Raw genomic sequence first — 15,135 nt, forward strand, 5'->3', positions numbered from 1 at the left:
GTCCTTCCAGATGGAAGTGGTCGTGGGTTTGGAAGGTGTTGTCTGAGGATCTTTGGTGAATTTCTGCAGTGCATCTTGTAGAGAGTACACACTGCTGCTACTGAGTGTCGGTGGTGGAGGGAGTGGGATGTTTGTAGATGTGGTGCCAATCAAGCGGCTGCTTTGTCCTGGATGGTATCAAGCTTTTTGGAGTGTTGTTGGGGGCTGCACCCATCCAGGCAAATGGGTTGTGCCAATCAGAATTAGTTGATCAGTAATCGGGACAGGTAGGGCTTATAAAGTCAGGCAGCATGGAAACAGACCCCCCTCATCCATGCTGACCAGGTTTCCTAAACTGAACTAGTCCCATTGCCTGCACTTGGCCCATATCCCTCCAAACCTTTGCTATCCATGTACCTGTCCAAATGTATTTGAAGTGTTGTAATTATACTCACCTTTATCTCGTCTTCTGCCAGTTCATTCCACATGTGCACCAACCTCTGTATAAGTTGCCCCTCAAGTATCGGGCGGCAAGGTGGCTCAGTGGTTAGCCCTGCAGCCTCACAGCGCCAGGGACCCAGGTTCGATTCCAACCTCAGACGACTGTCTGTGTGGAGTCTGCACGTTCTCCACGTGTCTGCGAGGGTTTGCTCTGGTTTCCTCCCAAAGTCTAAAGATGTACGGGCTCGGTGGATCGGCCATGCTAAATTGCCCTGTAGTATTCAGGGGTCTGTGGGTTATAGGGGGATGGATCTGGGTGGGATACTTCAAGGGGCAGTGTGGATCTGTTGGGCCAAAGGGCCTGTTTCCACACTGTAGGGAATCTAATCTAAGTTCCTTTTAAATCTTTTCCCTCTCACCTTAAACCTATGTCCTCTAGTTTTGGACCCTCTAACCCTGAGGGAAAAGACTTTGGCCATTCTCCCTATCCATTCCCCTCATGATTTTATAAACCTTTACAAAGGTCACCTTTCAGCCTTCTACGCTCCAGGGAAAGAAGTCCCAGCCGATCCAAATCTCCTAGAACACCACTCCCCAACCCTGGTCTCGGTAACTTCCTGGTAATTCTTTTCAGAGCACTCTCCACTTTCATAACAACCTTCCCATAGAAGGGCAACCAGAACTATGTGCAGTACTCCAGAAAAGCCCTCAATGTCTTCTTCAGTTAGGCTTCCAAAGACAGAGGGGTAGAACAAGGTACGAAAACATCACAGATTTTTTACTATTTGATTTGATATTCTCCTTTCTCGCCTTATGTCCTTCGGTAATCCCAATGGAATCTTGCAATGCAGCCTAGGAGAGTCTAAACAATCTCATACATCAATGTGTCCTCCATTTCACTGAAAAGAGGAAAGATTTGACAAATCCAGAGCTAATGTTGAAGCAGTTGTAGTCCATTCAGACCATCACATCTGCGGCAGCTTTCTGTACATATGGCTTGTCCCAATCTCTCCCCAGAGACCAAATCGTGTGTTTTAATTCCAGTGCACTGGCCGTGCTAAACTGCCCATAGTGTCCAGGGATGTGTAGCTTAGATGGATTGGCAACAGCAAATGTGGAGATATTGGGATAGGGTTGGGATCTGGGTTGCTCTTTGGTAGGTTACATGACCCAATACTCTCTTTGGGGCCAAAGCAGTGTTTTATCAGGATCATCATAACTTTTTTGCTTTTATGCTCTCTGCACTTCTTGTAAAGCTCAGATCCCAAATCTTCTCGAAGCCACATTGAAGATGGCAGAGATAACAAAGTGTGGAGCTGGGTGAACACAGCAGGCCAAGTGGCATCTTAGGAGCACGAAAGCTGACGTTTCGGGCCTAGACCCTTCATCAGGCCCGAAACGTCAGCTTTTGTGCTCCTGACATGCTGCTTGGCCTACTGTATTCATCCAGCTCCACACTTTGTTATCTTGGATTCTCCAGCATCTGCAGTTCCCAGTATCTTTGTCAAGCAGCTCTGCCATCTTCAAAGATATGACAATGATAAAGGAACCATGTTTTATATTCCATATTGCCATTCCTTATTCTTCCTATTACAATGCCTCTTTGTAATCCTGGGAACTAGATTTGATTTGATTTGATTTGATTTATTATTGTCATATGTACCTGGGTACAGTGAAAAGTTTTGCTTTGCGTGCAATACAGGCAGATCATACCATACAAAGTGCATTAGGGTAATAGAACAGAGCAAGGAATACAATGTTACAGCTGCAGAGAAGGTGCAGAGATTAGCATTAAGTTTAAAATTCAAGAGATCCATTCAGAAGTCTAATAACAACAGAGAAGAAGCTGTCCTTGAATCTGTTTAAGCTTTCGGACTTTTCTGCCCAACAGAAGATGTTGGAAGAGATTATAACTGGGCTGGGAGGGGTCTTTGATTGCGTTGGCTGCCTTTCTGCAGCAAGAAGTGTGAATGGGATCAGTGGGCTCCAAATTGTATCAGTTCATTCACCAGGACTGTCCAGTTGCTTGAAGGTTACCTCAAGACATTGACAAGCCAATGTGTAGAGATGGGTTTTGATACAGCGTAGGATATGTCACTGTTTTTGTTGTCAAGAACTAACCAAACTGCATCAAATATCTTTTCATTAATGTGATATTGTCTTTAAACTTCAAAATTAGAGTTGGAACAAGGACTTATTTAATGTTCAATTAAGTCGATTCTGCTCACTCATAGAAATGTGCACTTTTCGCACAGTGGTTAACACACCTGCACTCAGAACCAGAAACTGCAGGTTCAAGTCCCACTCCAGGAGAGAGAACAGATCATGAAATAATGACACATGTAAAAAGGGCAGGTCAATAATCATTTTATCAATATGTACATGGGGAAAATCAAACTGATAACAGTTAATGTGTGAAAGAATTTATAGAGTGCATTTGGGACAGTTTCCTAGAATAATATGTTGTGGATCCAACTAGGGGTCAGGCTATTGTAGATTTGGTGATGTGCAATGAGGCAGCCTCAATACATGATCCCCTAGGGAGCAGTGACCATAACGAGGTAGAATTGTACTGTACATAAAAAGGTGTAATTTCACAGGAATGAGAGCAGAGCCAGTTGGAGTGGATTGAGAAAGGGGTTTAGCAGCAAAAACAACTGAGGAACAATGGCAGATGTTTAAGAAAATCCTTCATGGCCTACAAAGATATATCACTGTTGAGGAAGAAGTTCAGGAAGGGGATAAACCAGCTATCAAGAACATTAAGGGTAGTGTCAAAATGAAAGAAAAAAACATTACAAATGTGGCAAAGATTAGTGGGAAATCAAAGGATCAGAAAACCTTTAAAAAACCAACAATGATCAAAAAATAAATAAACTGGGAGAATATAAACCATGAGGTCAAACTAGCAAATAATATATAAAAAAAACAGCAAGAGCTTCTTTAAATATATTTTTTAAAAGGTGAATGTTTAGAGAATGAGGCCGGGAAAATAATAATAGCAGCCAGGGAACAGCAGAGGAGTGAACAAATATTTTGCAATCTTCATAGTAAAATTACTTTATACTTTTGGAATGCTATTAATCAAGTAACTAAACCAAGTAAACAAATACAATTATTACCACTTCAGAGAAAAAAAAAGTACCAGGGGAACTAATGAGGATAAAGACCGATAAATGCCCTGGACCAAATGGGTTGCATCCTAAGATTGTAGACAAAAAGACAGCAGATACAATGATAGTAATTATCCAGAGCTCCCCAGTTTGTGGATAAATTGCACAGTCTCAGAGAACAGCCAACACCCTCATTCAATAAGGGCAGGAGACCAAAACAAAGGGGCAAAAAATAATCATGAAGGGTATAGATAAGGAGGATGGCAGGTGCCGGTTCCCTGGCTGGGGGGTTGCAAGACTGGGGGCATATTTTTAAGGTGAAAGGAGAAATATTTTAAAAGGACATGAGAGGCAAGTTTTTCTTTTATTGGACAATGTTTCGCGTGTGGAATGAACTTACAGAGGAAGTGGAGGATACGGGCACAGTTACAGTGTTTAAAAGGCATTTGAACAAGTTCATGAATAAGAAATGTTTGGAAGGATATAGGCCAAATGTAGGTAAATGAGGCTGGATTAATTTAGGGTATCTGGTTGGTGGGGATGAGTTGGACTTAAGGGTTTGTTTCAGTGTTGTACGTCTCTATGATTATGTGGAACTAGTTCAGTTTGGGAACATGGTTAGCACGGACTGGTTGGACCAGCAAGTCTGTTTCCATCCTATACAACTATGACTGTAACTTTAGACAAATTAGCCAACATCTGACATTGGGAAGATTATCAAAAACTACTGAGGGATCTTGATCAGGTGGGGAAGTGGGCTGAGGACTGGTAAATGCAATTCAATACAGATAAGTGTGAGGTGTTGCACTTTGGAAAGTCAAACCAACATAGGACTTATACAGTAAATGGTAAGGTCCTGAGGAGTACTGTGGAACAGAGGGGCCTAGGAGTACAAGTACATAGTTTGTTGGAAGTGGTGTCACAAGAGGACAGAGTGGTGAAGAAGGCATTTAGCATGCTGGCCTTCATCGGTCAAGGCATTGAGTACAGGAGTTGGGATGTTAGGTTACGGTTGTACAAGTCACTGGTGAGGCCACACTTGGAGTATTGTGTACAGTTTTGGTCAGCCGGTTATAGGGCAGACATAGGTACACTGGAAAGTGTGCAAAGAAGATTTATGAGGATGTTGTCAGGACTAGTGGGCTTGACTTATTGGGAGAGGTTGGCCAGGATAGGACATTTTTCTTGGAACATATGAAAATGAGGGGTGACCTTATTGAGGTATACAAAATCACGAGGGTCATAGACAGGATGAATGCATATAGTCTTTTTCCCAGGGATGAGGAGTTGAAAACTAGAGGGGATAGGTTTAAGGTGAGAGGAGAAAGATTTAAGAAGGACTTGAGGGGCAACTTCGTCACAGGGAAAGTACTGCGGAGATGGAATGGGCTGCCATAGGAAGTGGTTGAGGCGGGTACAACAGCAACATTTTAAAACTATTTGGATAGGTACATGGATGGGAAGGGTTTGGAGGGATATGGACCAAATGCAGAAAATTGGAACTAGGTGAGTGGTCACCATGGTAAGCAAGAGCGGTTTGGGCCGAAGGGCCTGTTTCCATGCTGTATTACTCCACATAACAAGAAACAAACAAATTATTTGTTCATTTCATGTGCCATTTCCTAATTATCTACCATTAAGTCAATGCCAATCAATGTGGTATATTTCAAAGTTTAAGCCCTATGGACAGCATGGTTGCTCAGTGGTTAGCACTGCTGCCTCATCACGCCAGGGACACGGGTTCGGTTCCACCTTCAGGCGACTGTCTGTGTGGAGTCTGCACATTCTCCCTGTGTCTGTGTGGGTTTCCTCCGGGTGCTCCGGTTTCCTCCCACAGTCCAAAGGTATGCAGACTAGGTGGATTGGCCATGCTAAATTCCCCTAGTGTTCAGGGATCTGCAGTTGAGGTGGATTGGTTGTGCTTTGAAAAAACATGGCCCAGTATTGTGCAGATTAAATGGGGTTACCCATGGTAAAAACCTTATTCTTCCATTTCCTGCAGGCTAAGGTAGGCGAAACGAAAATGATGAAACATTGGACATGGAAATTGGAAAAGCGTATAAAAGTATAGCTGGTGTTTAGCATTCAGCTGAAAGGCTTCTGGTGTTTCCAACAAATTACTTTCAAACTCTGCGCAGACCTGACGAGACTAAAGATTCCTAAAGATTGAATCAAAGCACCTTTTCTCTTCAACCGCAACTCAGCTCAGCTATAAAATGTAACTGAATGACAGATTTACCATTCAGCTCCTGTTTCTGCTCCATGTCACACTCAAAATTGCTTTTGAACTTCATAAGTATTTATAAATGTCAGCTCATAATACGAGCCATCCTGTCTAGAACATAGAACATAGAACATTACAGTGCAGTACAGACTCTTCAGCCCTCGACGTTGTGCCCACCCGTGAAACCTATCTGAAGCCCATCTAACCTAAGCTATTCCATTATCATCCATATGTTTATCCAATGACCATTTAAATGCCCTTAAAGCTGGCGAGTTTACTGCTGTTGTAGGCAGGGCATTCCACACCCTTCCTACCCTCTAAGTAAAGAGCCTATCTCAGACTTCTGTCCTATATCTGTCACCCCTCAATTTATAGCTATGTCCCCTCGTGCTAGCCATCACCATCTGAGGAGAAAGGGTCTCGCTGTCCACCTGATCTAATCCTCTAATCATTGTGTCTGTCTCTATTAAGTCGCCTCTTAACCTTCTCTCTAACGAAAACAGCCTCAAGTCCTTCAGCCTTTCTTCATAAGGCCTTCCCTCCAGACCAGGCAACATCCTGGTAAGTCTCCTCTGCACATCTATGGGCGATTAAACATGCCTTTATAGTCTGTTTACTTTGTGACAAGGAGGCATTGTTATTTTAAAAAGGGACACCTTAACAGCATTAAAAAATACAATGCTCGACACCAGGAGGAGGTACTTAATCTGATTATACATGATCTCATCTCAAAACATTTTCAAACAATTATTGCATAGGCAAGCATGGTTCCTATTCTACACAACGAAACCACAAGCAGCAATGCATTGGATGATCAGTTAAACATTTCTGGCAGCAATATTCTAATGAGGAACGTTGGAAGAATTAAGGTTTTCTTCTCTGAATAGTGCTCTGGGATTATTAATGTCAGCCTGAACCACAACATTTTCAGGCTCGGTTTCATGAATTGCCACTTCCAAATTCTCAGTTTAGATTAATTTGCTAATTAAACTAACAGCCCATCCCCTTTACATGAGGGTATGTCAAAAGTACAAGAAAGGACAGGCAGAGATAATGGGGAACTGCAGACCACAGCAGTAGGAGGAACAAGTTTAGAATATATTACAAACACCAAGGTCCGAAGTCACACAACACCAGGTTATAGTGCAACAGGTTTATTTGAAATCACAAGCTTTTGGATTTCAGGAAAACCTGTATGACTACAACTTGGCATCGCGTGATTTATGAATTTATCCCCACCGTTACCTCCTTATCTTTACTAAAGGCAGTTAAACATTTGGGGGAAATAAACCTGTATAATTCGATGGACGTATGGTTTTATGAAAGTAACGTTTTATAGCACAAATCTACAAGAGATTGTTCAGGGTATAACTAACTCGCCAGTTTAAGGGCATTTAAACGGTCATTGGATAAACATATGGATAATAATGGAATAGTGTAGGTTAGATGGGCTTCAGATTGTTGCACTGACCTGTGAAATCATCGAGGGCTGAAGGGCCTGTACTGCGCTGTAATGTTCTATGTTCTAACAGGGTGGATATGGGAGAACCAGTCAATGTTATATGTTTTTCAGAAGGTACTCAATAACAACCACACAAGTGGTTGCTATTTTGCCTTGGTGTTCCTTACCTAGAACCAAATGTAAAGTCACTATAGTCCTACTAGAGATAATGGGTGGCATCTCACTGGCGGTGGTTTAACCTGAGAGTCACCACACCTCAGGCAAGGGCAGAGGTTGAGAAGGAGAGTCCTTCATGGTAGCCCCAGCTGGTGAGAGAACTGAACCCACACTGTTGGCATCACAAGCCTGCTGCTGTCCAGCCAACTGAACTAACCAACCTCCAACTTTTTCACAACAACAAAAACAGAAGTGGCTGGAAAAGCTCAGCAGGTCTGGCAGCATCTGCGGAAAAAAACAAATCAGAGTTAGCATTTCGGGTCTGGTGTTCCTTCCTGAGGACTTTTGTTTTTTTATTTAGTCTCCAACTTATTAACATAGATTGAGGATTGGTTAGTGGACAGAAAACAGACAGTGGTAATAAATGGATCATTTTCAGGGTGGTAGGATATAACTACTAGGGCGCGAGGATCAGTGTTTGAGCCTTAGCTATTTAACAATACCACTTACACAAGGGACCAAATATAATTTTGCTGATAATATAAAGGCTTAATTATATGATGTTTGCTGATAAAATGAAGCTAGCTGAATAGGAAGCAATGTGCAAGACATAAAAATGCTGCAGTGGGATAGTGACAGAATGATTCCACAAGGTGGTGGTGGATGGGGTATAATCCAGGAAAAGGTGAATCCGAGATAACAAAGTGTGGAGCTGGATGAACACAACAGGCCAAGCAGCATCTTAGGTGCACAAAAGCTGACGTTTCAGGCCTAGACCCTTTGTCAGAAAAGCTTTTGTGCTCCTGAGATGCTGCTTGTCCTGCTGTGTTCATCCAGCTCCACACTTTGTGATCTTGGATTCTCCAGCATCTGCAGTTCCTACTATCTCTAAAGGCGAATTCTCTAGCTTGGTAGTAGAAATGAAGGAGCAGCAAATTTTTGAAACACAGTAGTAAACATTGATGTGAGAGGGATCTGGAGATCCTTTTACACGAGTCATAGAACATTAGCATGAAGGCAACTGGAAAGCTGAACCGTTTGCTTTCTCTGCATAGGAATTGGAATATAATATTACAATCCATATGGTTTGAAAGCAGGCCATTCAGTCCAAGAAGTCTATACCTACCCTCCAAAGAGCATCCCACCCAAAGCCCTGTAAACCTGCATTTCTCAAGTCCAATTCACTTAGCCTACACATCCCCGGACACTATGGGCAATTTAGCATGGCCAACCCACCTAACCTGAACATCTTTGGTCAGTGGGAGGAAACTGGAGCACCTGGAGGAAACACATTCAGACATGGGAAGAACGTGCAAACTCCCACACAGACATCGCCCGAGGGTGGAATCGAACCTAGGTCCCTGGTGTTCTGAGGCAGCAGTGCTAACCACTGAGCCACCGTGCTGCCCCTAGTAACAGCAAGAACATCTTGCTCCAATTATATACGGTGGTAAAAGCCTATACCTGGAAGTACAAAGGTACAATTTTGGTCACCTTACCTAAGAGGGGTATGCTTGCATTGGAGTGGATGCAAAGGTTCAACAGATTGATGCCTGGGACAAGAGTGCTGGGCTATGAGGAACAATCAAGTTAGTTCGGGCCTGTATATTCCCGTGTTTAATAAAGAAGCAGTGATCCTGAGTGACCCCCTCTTTGAAGGGTCTAGGCCCAAAACGTCAGCTTTTGTGCTCCTGAGATGCTGCTGGGCCTGCTGTGTTCATCCAGCCTCACACTTTATTATCAGTGATCCTGAGTTACTGTTTCTCCCAGCTGCAGAGTCTGAAGCTATGGATCATAGTCTTAAGATAAGGGGTCAGCTATCTAGGGCTGAGGTGTGGGAAGGATTTAGAGGGTTACGAGTAATTGAAAGTCTGGATCCTGTAAGACGTGGACGAACAATATAGTCTTTGGGACGTGAGCATTAGGGGATAAAAGGGCTCTGGCAGAAATGGGGCGGAAAAACTGAGCTGTGGGGAACATTCTGCAAAAGAAAAACTTATCAGCCTTACAGACTAAGGCACATATGGTCTGCTCCTATTTATGTACATTTCATTTGCATTGCACCTTTCACAACCAATGGGCATTCTCAGAGCACCGTATGCAATTAAATTACTCCCTTGCCAGTCACTGTTGTATTGAGGTAATGTGGCACCCAAATGACAGTGTGATAATGACCCGATAATCCGATATAAGGCATGAACATTGACCAGGACACTGGCGAACACAGCCTTGTTGCTGTTCGAAACCTGCCTCAATCCTTTACTGTCCATCTGAGAGGGCAGGCGGTACCATAGCTCAACGTCTCATCCAAACATTGGGACCCAAGCGTTGGTCTCGACTGTGGCACGCAGCAGAGATGCTTGAGCCCGCAACTTTGTGACTCAAGAGTGTGAGAGTCACCCACTGAGCCCCAGCTGAGACACACATATAGGAGAGGCAGTCTATTCATACCAACTTCTCTAGCTTGTTGAATATTAACAGGCACCTCCCAACCTACAAACATCTCAGCAATAAACAAGTCTTTCTGATTTAATGAGGGGTGCAGCAATTGCAATGGGGAAGGGGGTGTGGTCAGACCACTTTGAACACAACTCCCCTACCCGGGAGACCAAAGGCCAATAGAGAACAGGCTGCTGTTATACAGAGACCGACATCAAGAGTATCTGTACATTTCCACTTTACAGGAAACATTATCCAGAAACGTACGCCAAGATCTTTCCCTTCACCTCTGGGAAATTACAGTCTACCACAACAGCACCAAACACATTATTAATAACGCAGATCCAATTTACTCGCTAGCTTCGTGTTTTATGTATTAAGTTATTGCCAGCAGAAAAAGAAAACACGACCAGCAAAAACAAAAATTTAGAAATTTATGTAGGAGCTAAAAACACAACCCTGGAATCCAGCTCAGCAGAAATTCTCCACAGAAAGAGGAAAAAAAACGTGTTTCTCTCTTGTTTTTCAACAAAGAGTTTATTCTGTACCTCTAGAAATTTCTCTATCTCCTTCTTTTCAGGGGTGAGAGCCTAGCCAGGAGCATGTTAGGGGTGGTCTGGAAGCAAAACTGCCCCTCAGATTACACACCGCGCCAACCAAGCAATTCAGAGACTCCATTCCAGCAGAAATAAACTGGGTTTGCAGAGAGATAATAAACTTTTACTCTCAGTCTCGTAAAACAATATAAGTAGGCTTGACTAATGCATACGATTTGTTAAATAGCTGTTGCGCCCAGTTCCAGGATAATTTGTCATTTTTCTCTCCCCCACAGACACATATCAGGGCCTGGAGGGAGAAGTGTGTGGTTTTACAAGGAAAACGACAAGCACTATCGACCCGTACTTAAACCACACACTCACCGTCTATCGACTCGCCCTCTCCCCTACTTTCAGTTGCGATCCAACGAGCCGCTTTCAAAGTCAGTTCAAATTTCTCTCTCTTTCCTCGGTCTAGCCCCACACCTTTACGCCGCTAGAGCCGGCCAGCATGTTTCTGTTCGATGCATATGCACATACAGAGTGGGGAGAAAAAGGGCCGATGACAAACAAACACGCAGAACTTCCTTCAGTTCCCTTCAGCATCTGTCAGTAACAGGATTTGCTTGTCAGAGTCCCACCCCTTTTTTCTTCTGCAAGGGGAGGGATATTGGAGAAACCTATCGCCGCTGCCTTGGGAAATCATCAGTCATGACCAGTCTGTGCTTCCTGAAGCCCCTGGATCCCTGAAATCTGTGGTTCTGTTCTGCTTTGGTTCAGTTGCTGAATCCCACCCTCTGTTTCACGTTTGAAACTTGACACATCAACATTAAGGAGTTTGCAATAATGGAGACTGAATCCCACGTTTCAGAAAAAAATGCTGAAATGGAGATGATTCTTTTCTAACAATAAATAAATACACGAGATAACAAGGTGTGGAGAGAGATAATGGGAACTGCAGATGCTGGAGAATCCAAGATAACAAAGTGTGAAGCTGGATGAACACAGCAGGCCAAGCAGCATCTCAGGAGCACAAAAGCTGATGTTTCGGGCCTAGACCCTTCCCTTCACTTGTCCCTAAGAGATTGACCCACAACTGTTTATTTCTCCTACCCCATTGGAGAGATGTACAAAAATGAACAAGAATTGTGGCCCCGGGGCGGGGGGGGACAGTGGTCGGGGTAGGGGAAATGGATCATTCTGGTTTATCTCTGGCAGGCAAAAGTCGTGGTTGGATGGACTTGGAGTGACAGCCAGTTCTCAGACCCCCATGGACAAAATGTTTGGGAGATGGTGCCACAGGCAGACTGTCAGCATCAAGACCTCCCTGCATTGATATAGCAGCCTTTAGTGCAGTTCCTGGGGCTGCACAGGGCTATTCAAGGTCAAATTCCACACTGAATCAGGTGACAAGGTGCTGGACAAGACATTGAACGTGTGGTCAAGGGGATAGGTTTTTAGGAGGTTTGAAGGTGGGACGGGGCAAGGTTGGACCAAATAGTGTCTGATACAGAAGCTAAATCGACATGGTGGTGAAGATGCAATTTGAATTCATTAAATATCTGGAATTAAAAATCTAATAATAACCATGGATCCATTGTCGATTGTCAGGAAAAACCCATCTGGTTCACTATTGTCCTTTAAGGAAGGAAACTGCCATCCATACATGCACCCACCTCTACATGAAAAACCTGCCTGTTAGGTCCCTTTTAAATCTTCCCCCTCTCACCTTAAACCTATGCCCCACCCTGGGAAAAAGATTTTGACTATTTAGCCTATCCATGCCCCTCACCATTTTATAAACCTCTATAAGGTCAGCCGTCCACTCTGATGCTCCAGGGAAATCAGTCTCAGGCTACTTAGCCTCTTCCTATACCTCAACCCTGGTAACATCCTTGTAAATCTTTTCTGAACCCTTTCAAGTTTCAAAACATCCTTCCGATAGCAGGGAGACCAGAATTGCATGCAATACTCTAAAACCAATGTCCGGAACAGCCACAACATGACTTCCCAACTCCCATACTCAATGTATTGACAAATAAAGACAAGCATACCAAACTCCGTCTTCACTACATTGTCTACCTGTGACTCCACTTTCAAGGAACTATGAACCTGTATTCCAAGGTTTCTTTGTTCAGCAGCTCTCCCCAGGACCTTACCATTAAGTGTATAAGTCCTGCACTGATTTGCCTTTCAAAAGTGCAGCACCTCACATCTATCTAAATTAAACTCCATCTGCCACTCCTCAGCCTTTTGGCCCATCTGATCAAGATACCTTTGTACTCTGAGGTAACTTTCTTCGCTGTCCACTACACGTCCAATCTGGTGTCATCAGCAAACTTACTAACCATACCTCTTCTGTTCACATCCAAATATTTATATAAATGACAAAAAGCAGTGGGCCCAGCACCAATCCTTGTGGCACACCACGGTCACAGGCCTCCAGCCTGAAAAACAATATTTGACCACCCCCTCTGTCCTCTCCCTTCAAGTCCTCTCCCCATCCCCCTCTCTGATGAAGGGTCCAGGCCCGAAACGTCAGCTTTTGTGCTCCTGAGATGCTGCTGGGCCTGCTGTGTTCATCCAGCCTCACACTTTATTATCTCTGTATCCAAATAGCTAGTTCTCTCTCTACTCCATGTGATCTAACCTTGCTAACCAGTCTACCATCAGGAACCTTGTCAAATGTTTTACTGAAGCCCACATAAATCACGTCCACCGCTCTGCCCTCATCAATCCTCTTTGTTACTTCAAAAAACTCATCAAGTTAGTAAGACACAATTTCAACATACAAAACCATGCTGACTTTCCCTAATCAGTCCTTGCCTTTCCAAATCCATGTAAATCCTGTCCCTCAGGATTCCCTCCAACAAATTACCCACCACCAATGTTAGGCTTACGCTTTATAGTTCCCTGGCTTTTCCTCATCACCTTTCTTAAAAAAATGGCACCATGTTAATCACGCTTCAGTCTTTCGGCACATCACCCATGGCTGTTGATGATGCAAATATCTCAACAAGGGGCCCAGCGATCACTTCTCTAGCTTCCTACAGAGCTCTAGGGTACACCTGATAATAGTCCCAGGGATTTATCCACAATTATGCGATTTAAGCCACCCAGCAGCTTCTCCTCCATAATAATCGCTATTTATTTCCTCACATTCTACATCTTTTTCCACAGTAAACATGATGTAAAATGCTCATTTAGTATCTCCCCCATCTCCTGTGGTTCCACACATAGGCGGCCTAACTGATCTTCGAGGGGCCCTATTCTCTCCCCAGTTACCCTTTTGTCCTTAATGTATTTATAAATCCCTTTGGATTCTCCTTAACCCTATGGGCTGTGAGCGTCACTTCTATTTATTGCCTGTAAGAGCCAACCATATTGCTGTAGGTCTGGAGTTACATGGAGCATAAGGTAGGGAGATGGTAGGAACTGCAGATGCTGGAGAATCTGAGATAACACAGCAGGCCAAGCAGCATCAGAGGAGGAGGAAAGCTGACGTTTTGGGTTCAGGCCCTTCTTCAGAAATAAGGTAGAACTTCAGTATAAGATAGAACTTCTTCACCCAAAGGTTTGTGAATCTGTGGAATTCCCTGCCCAGTGAAGTCATTGAGGCTATCTTATTGAGTGTTTTTAAAGTAAAGGTAGATTTTTGAACAGTAAAGGGAATTAAGGGTTCTGCTGAGCAGATGGGTAAGTGGAGCTGCGTTCACGGAAAGACCAGCCATGATTTGATTAAAGAGTGGAGCAGGCACTTTGCTTTCCTGAACCAGGATGGGTTTCTCCACCTCCTGAAATTAAATACCTCATTCCAGATTTTTTAACTCAAATTCAAATTCCACTTTAAACCCAGGATCCACAGAACTTTACCTCTGGCTTAGCGTTAATGCCACTAGGCCGTCACCTCCTCTGTTTCTGATGACGCTGTAGTGGAACAGTTTGTGGGGGTCTGTAATGCGAACAAGGAACAGCAAATTCTGGGAAACAATTAAAAGGGAAGGAGTGGTTTAACGCAGTGCCTGATGAGCAGTCTTTAGTGTGTAATTAATGAATAAAATCCTTGAATCGTGGAGCCCATGATGAAAAGATTGAAGATTAATCTGGAGCTGAACTCTCAATGCTTTTCACTGGTGCCCCGATTCCCCTCCCATGCTAATGGATTTCTGGTAAGTCTGCTCAGAAAAAATGATTAGCTGACAATTATGTAGCTGGATCAGGGCTGGCTTTCATTCTTCATGGGCCACTCCAGGCTGCAGGATCTCTTCCCTCGGAAACCGTCCGAACACAAGATGAACTTATTATTCAATGAGCCAGTTAATTATAAGCTACAACATGTGTTGAATTATTTATTTGAATAGCCTGCCTGTTCTCCACACTTGTCTTTTAATTGAGAGGACAAGGTTTGAGTTTGCATATTCTCCCTGTGCCTGCATGGGTTTCCTCCCACGGTGCAAGGATATGCAGGTTAGGGTGTCATTTGAGAGTTGCGGGGTGGGGGTGTAGGTTCTTGAGTCCCTGTGCAGTGACAGTGAAGCTCACACAAGGCGTAGGAAGGGTGCGGAAGGTAATAGTCAGCACTCTGTGCTCCAATGCCAGGACTGATATCTTCATTTCACTTGCTGCAACATGGAAAGGATCTGACACCTTTTCATGGGGCATTGCATTCTTGTTGTGGTCACTGATCTCTGCTGGGGATGCAATGGACCCTTCTGGAGTGGGCAAAGATGCCAGCATGGAGACCCCCCCCCCCTCTTGTAGGGGTGGGGGGGGGAGCTGCAGATG

The 15,135-nt window shown here is 43.9% G+C and overlaps 1 protein-coding gene across 11 annotated transcripts in view; it reads right to left on the reverse strand.

Moving 5' to 3' along the window:
* Positions 1-10,958, reverse strand: part of lzts2a (leucine zipper, putative tumor suppressor 2a) — a 232,854-nt gene extending 221,896 nt beyond the window's left edge. For all 11 annotated transcript variants that reach the window (XR_007249549.2, XR_007249548.2, XM_048550935.2 and 8 more), the window contains exon 1: positions 10,735-10,958. The gene's annotated coding sequence lies outside the window, so the exon portion shown is untranslated. The remainder of the gene's footprint in view (positions 1-10,734) is intronic.
* Between the last annotated feature and the right edge of the window lie 4,177 nt (positions 10,959-15,135).

This window comes from Stegostoma tigrinum, chromosome 20 (genome assembly GCF_030684315.1).
Source record: "Stegostoma tigrinum isolate sSteTig4 chromosome 20, sSteTig4.hap1, whole genome shotgun sequence".
NCBI lineage: Eukaryota > Metazoa > Chordata > Chondrichthyes > Orectolobiformes > Stegostomatidae > Stegostoma > Stegostoma tigrinum.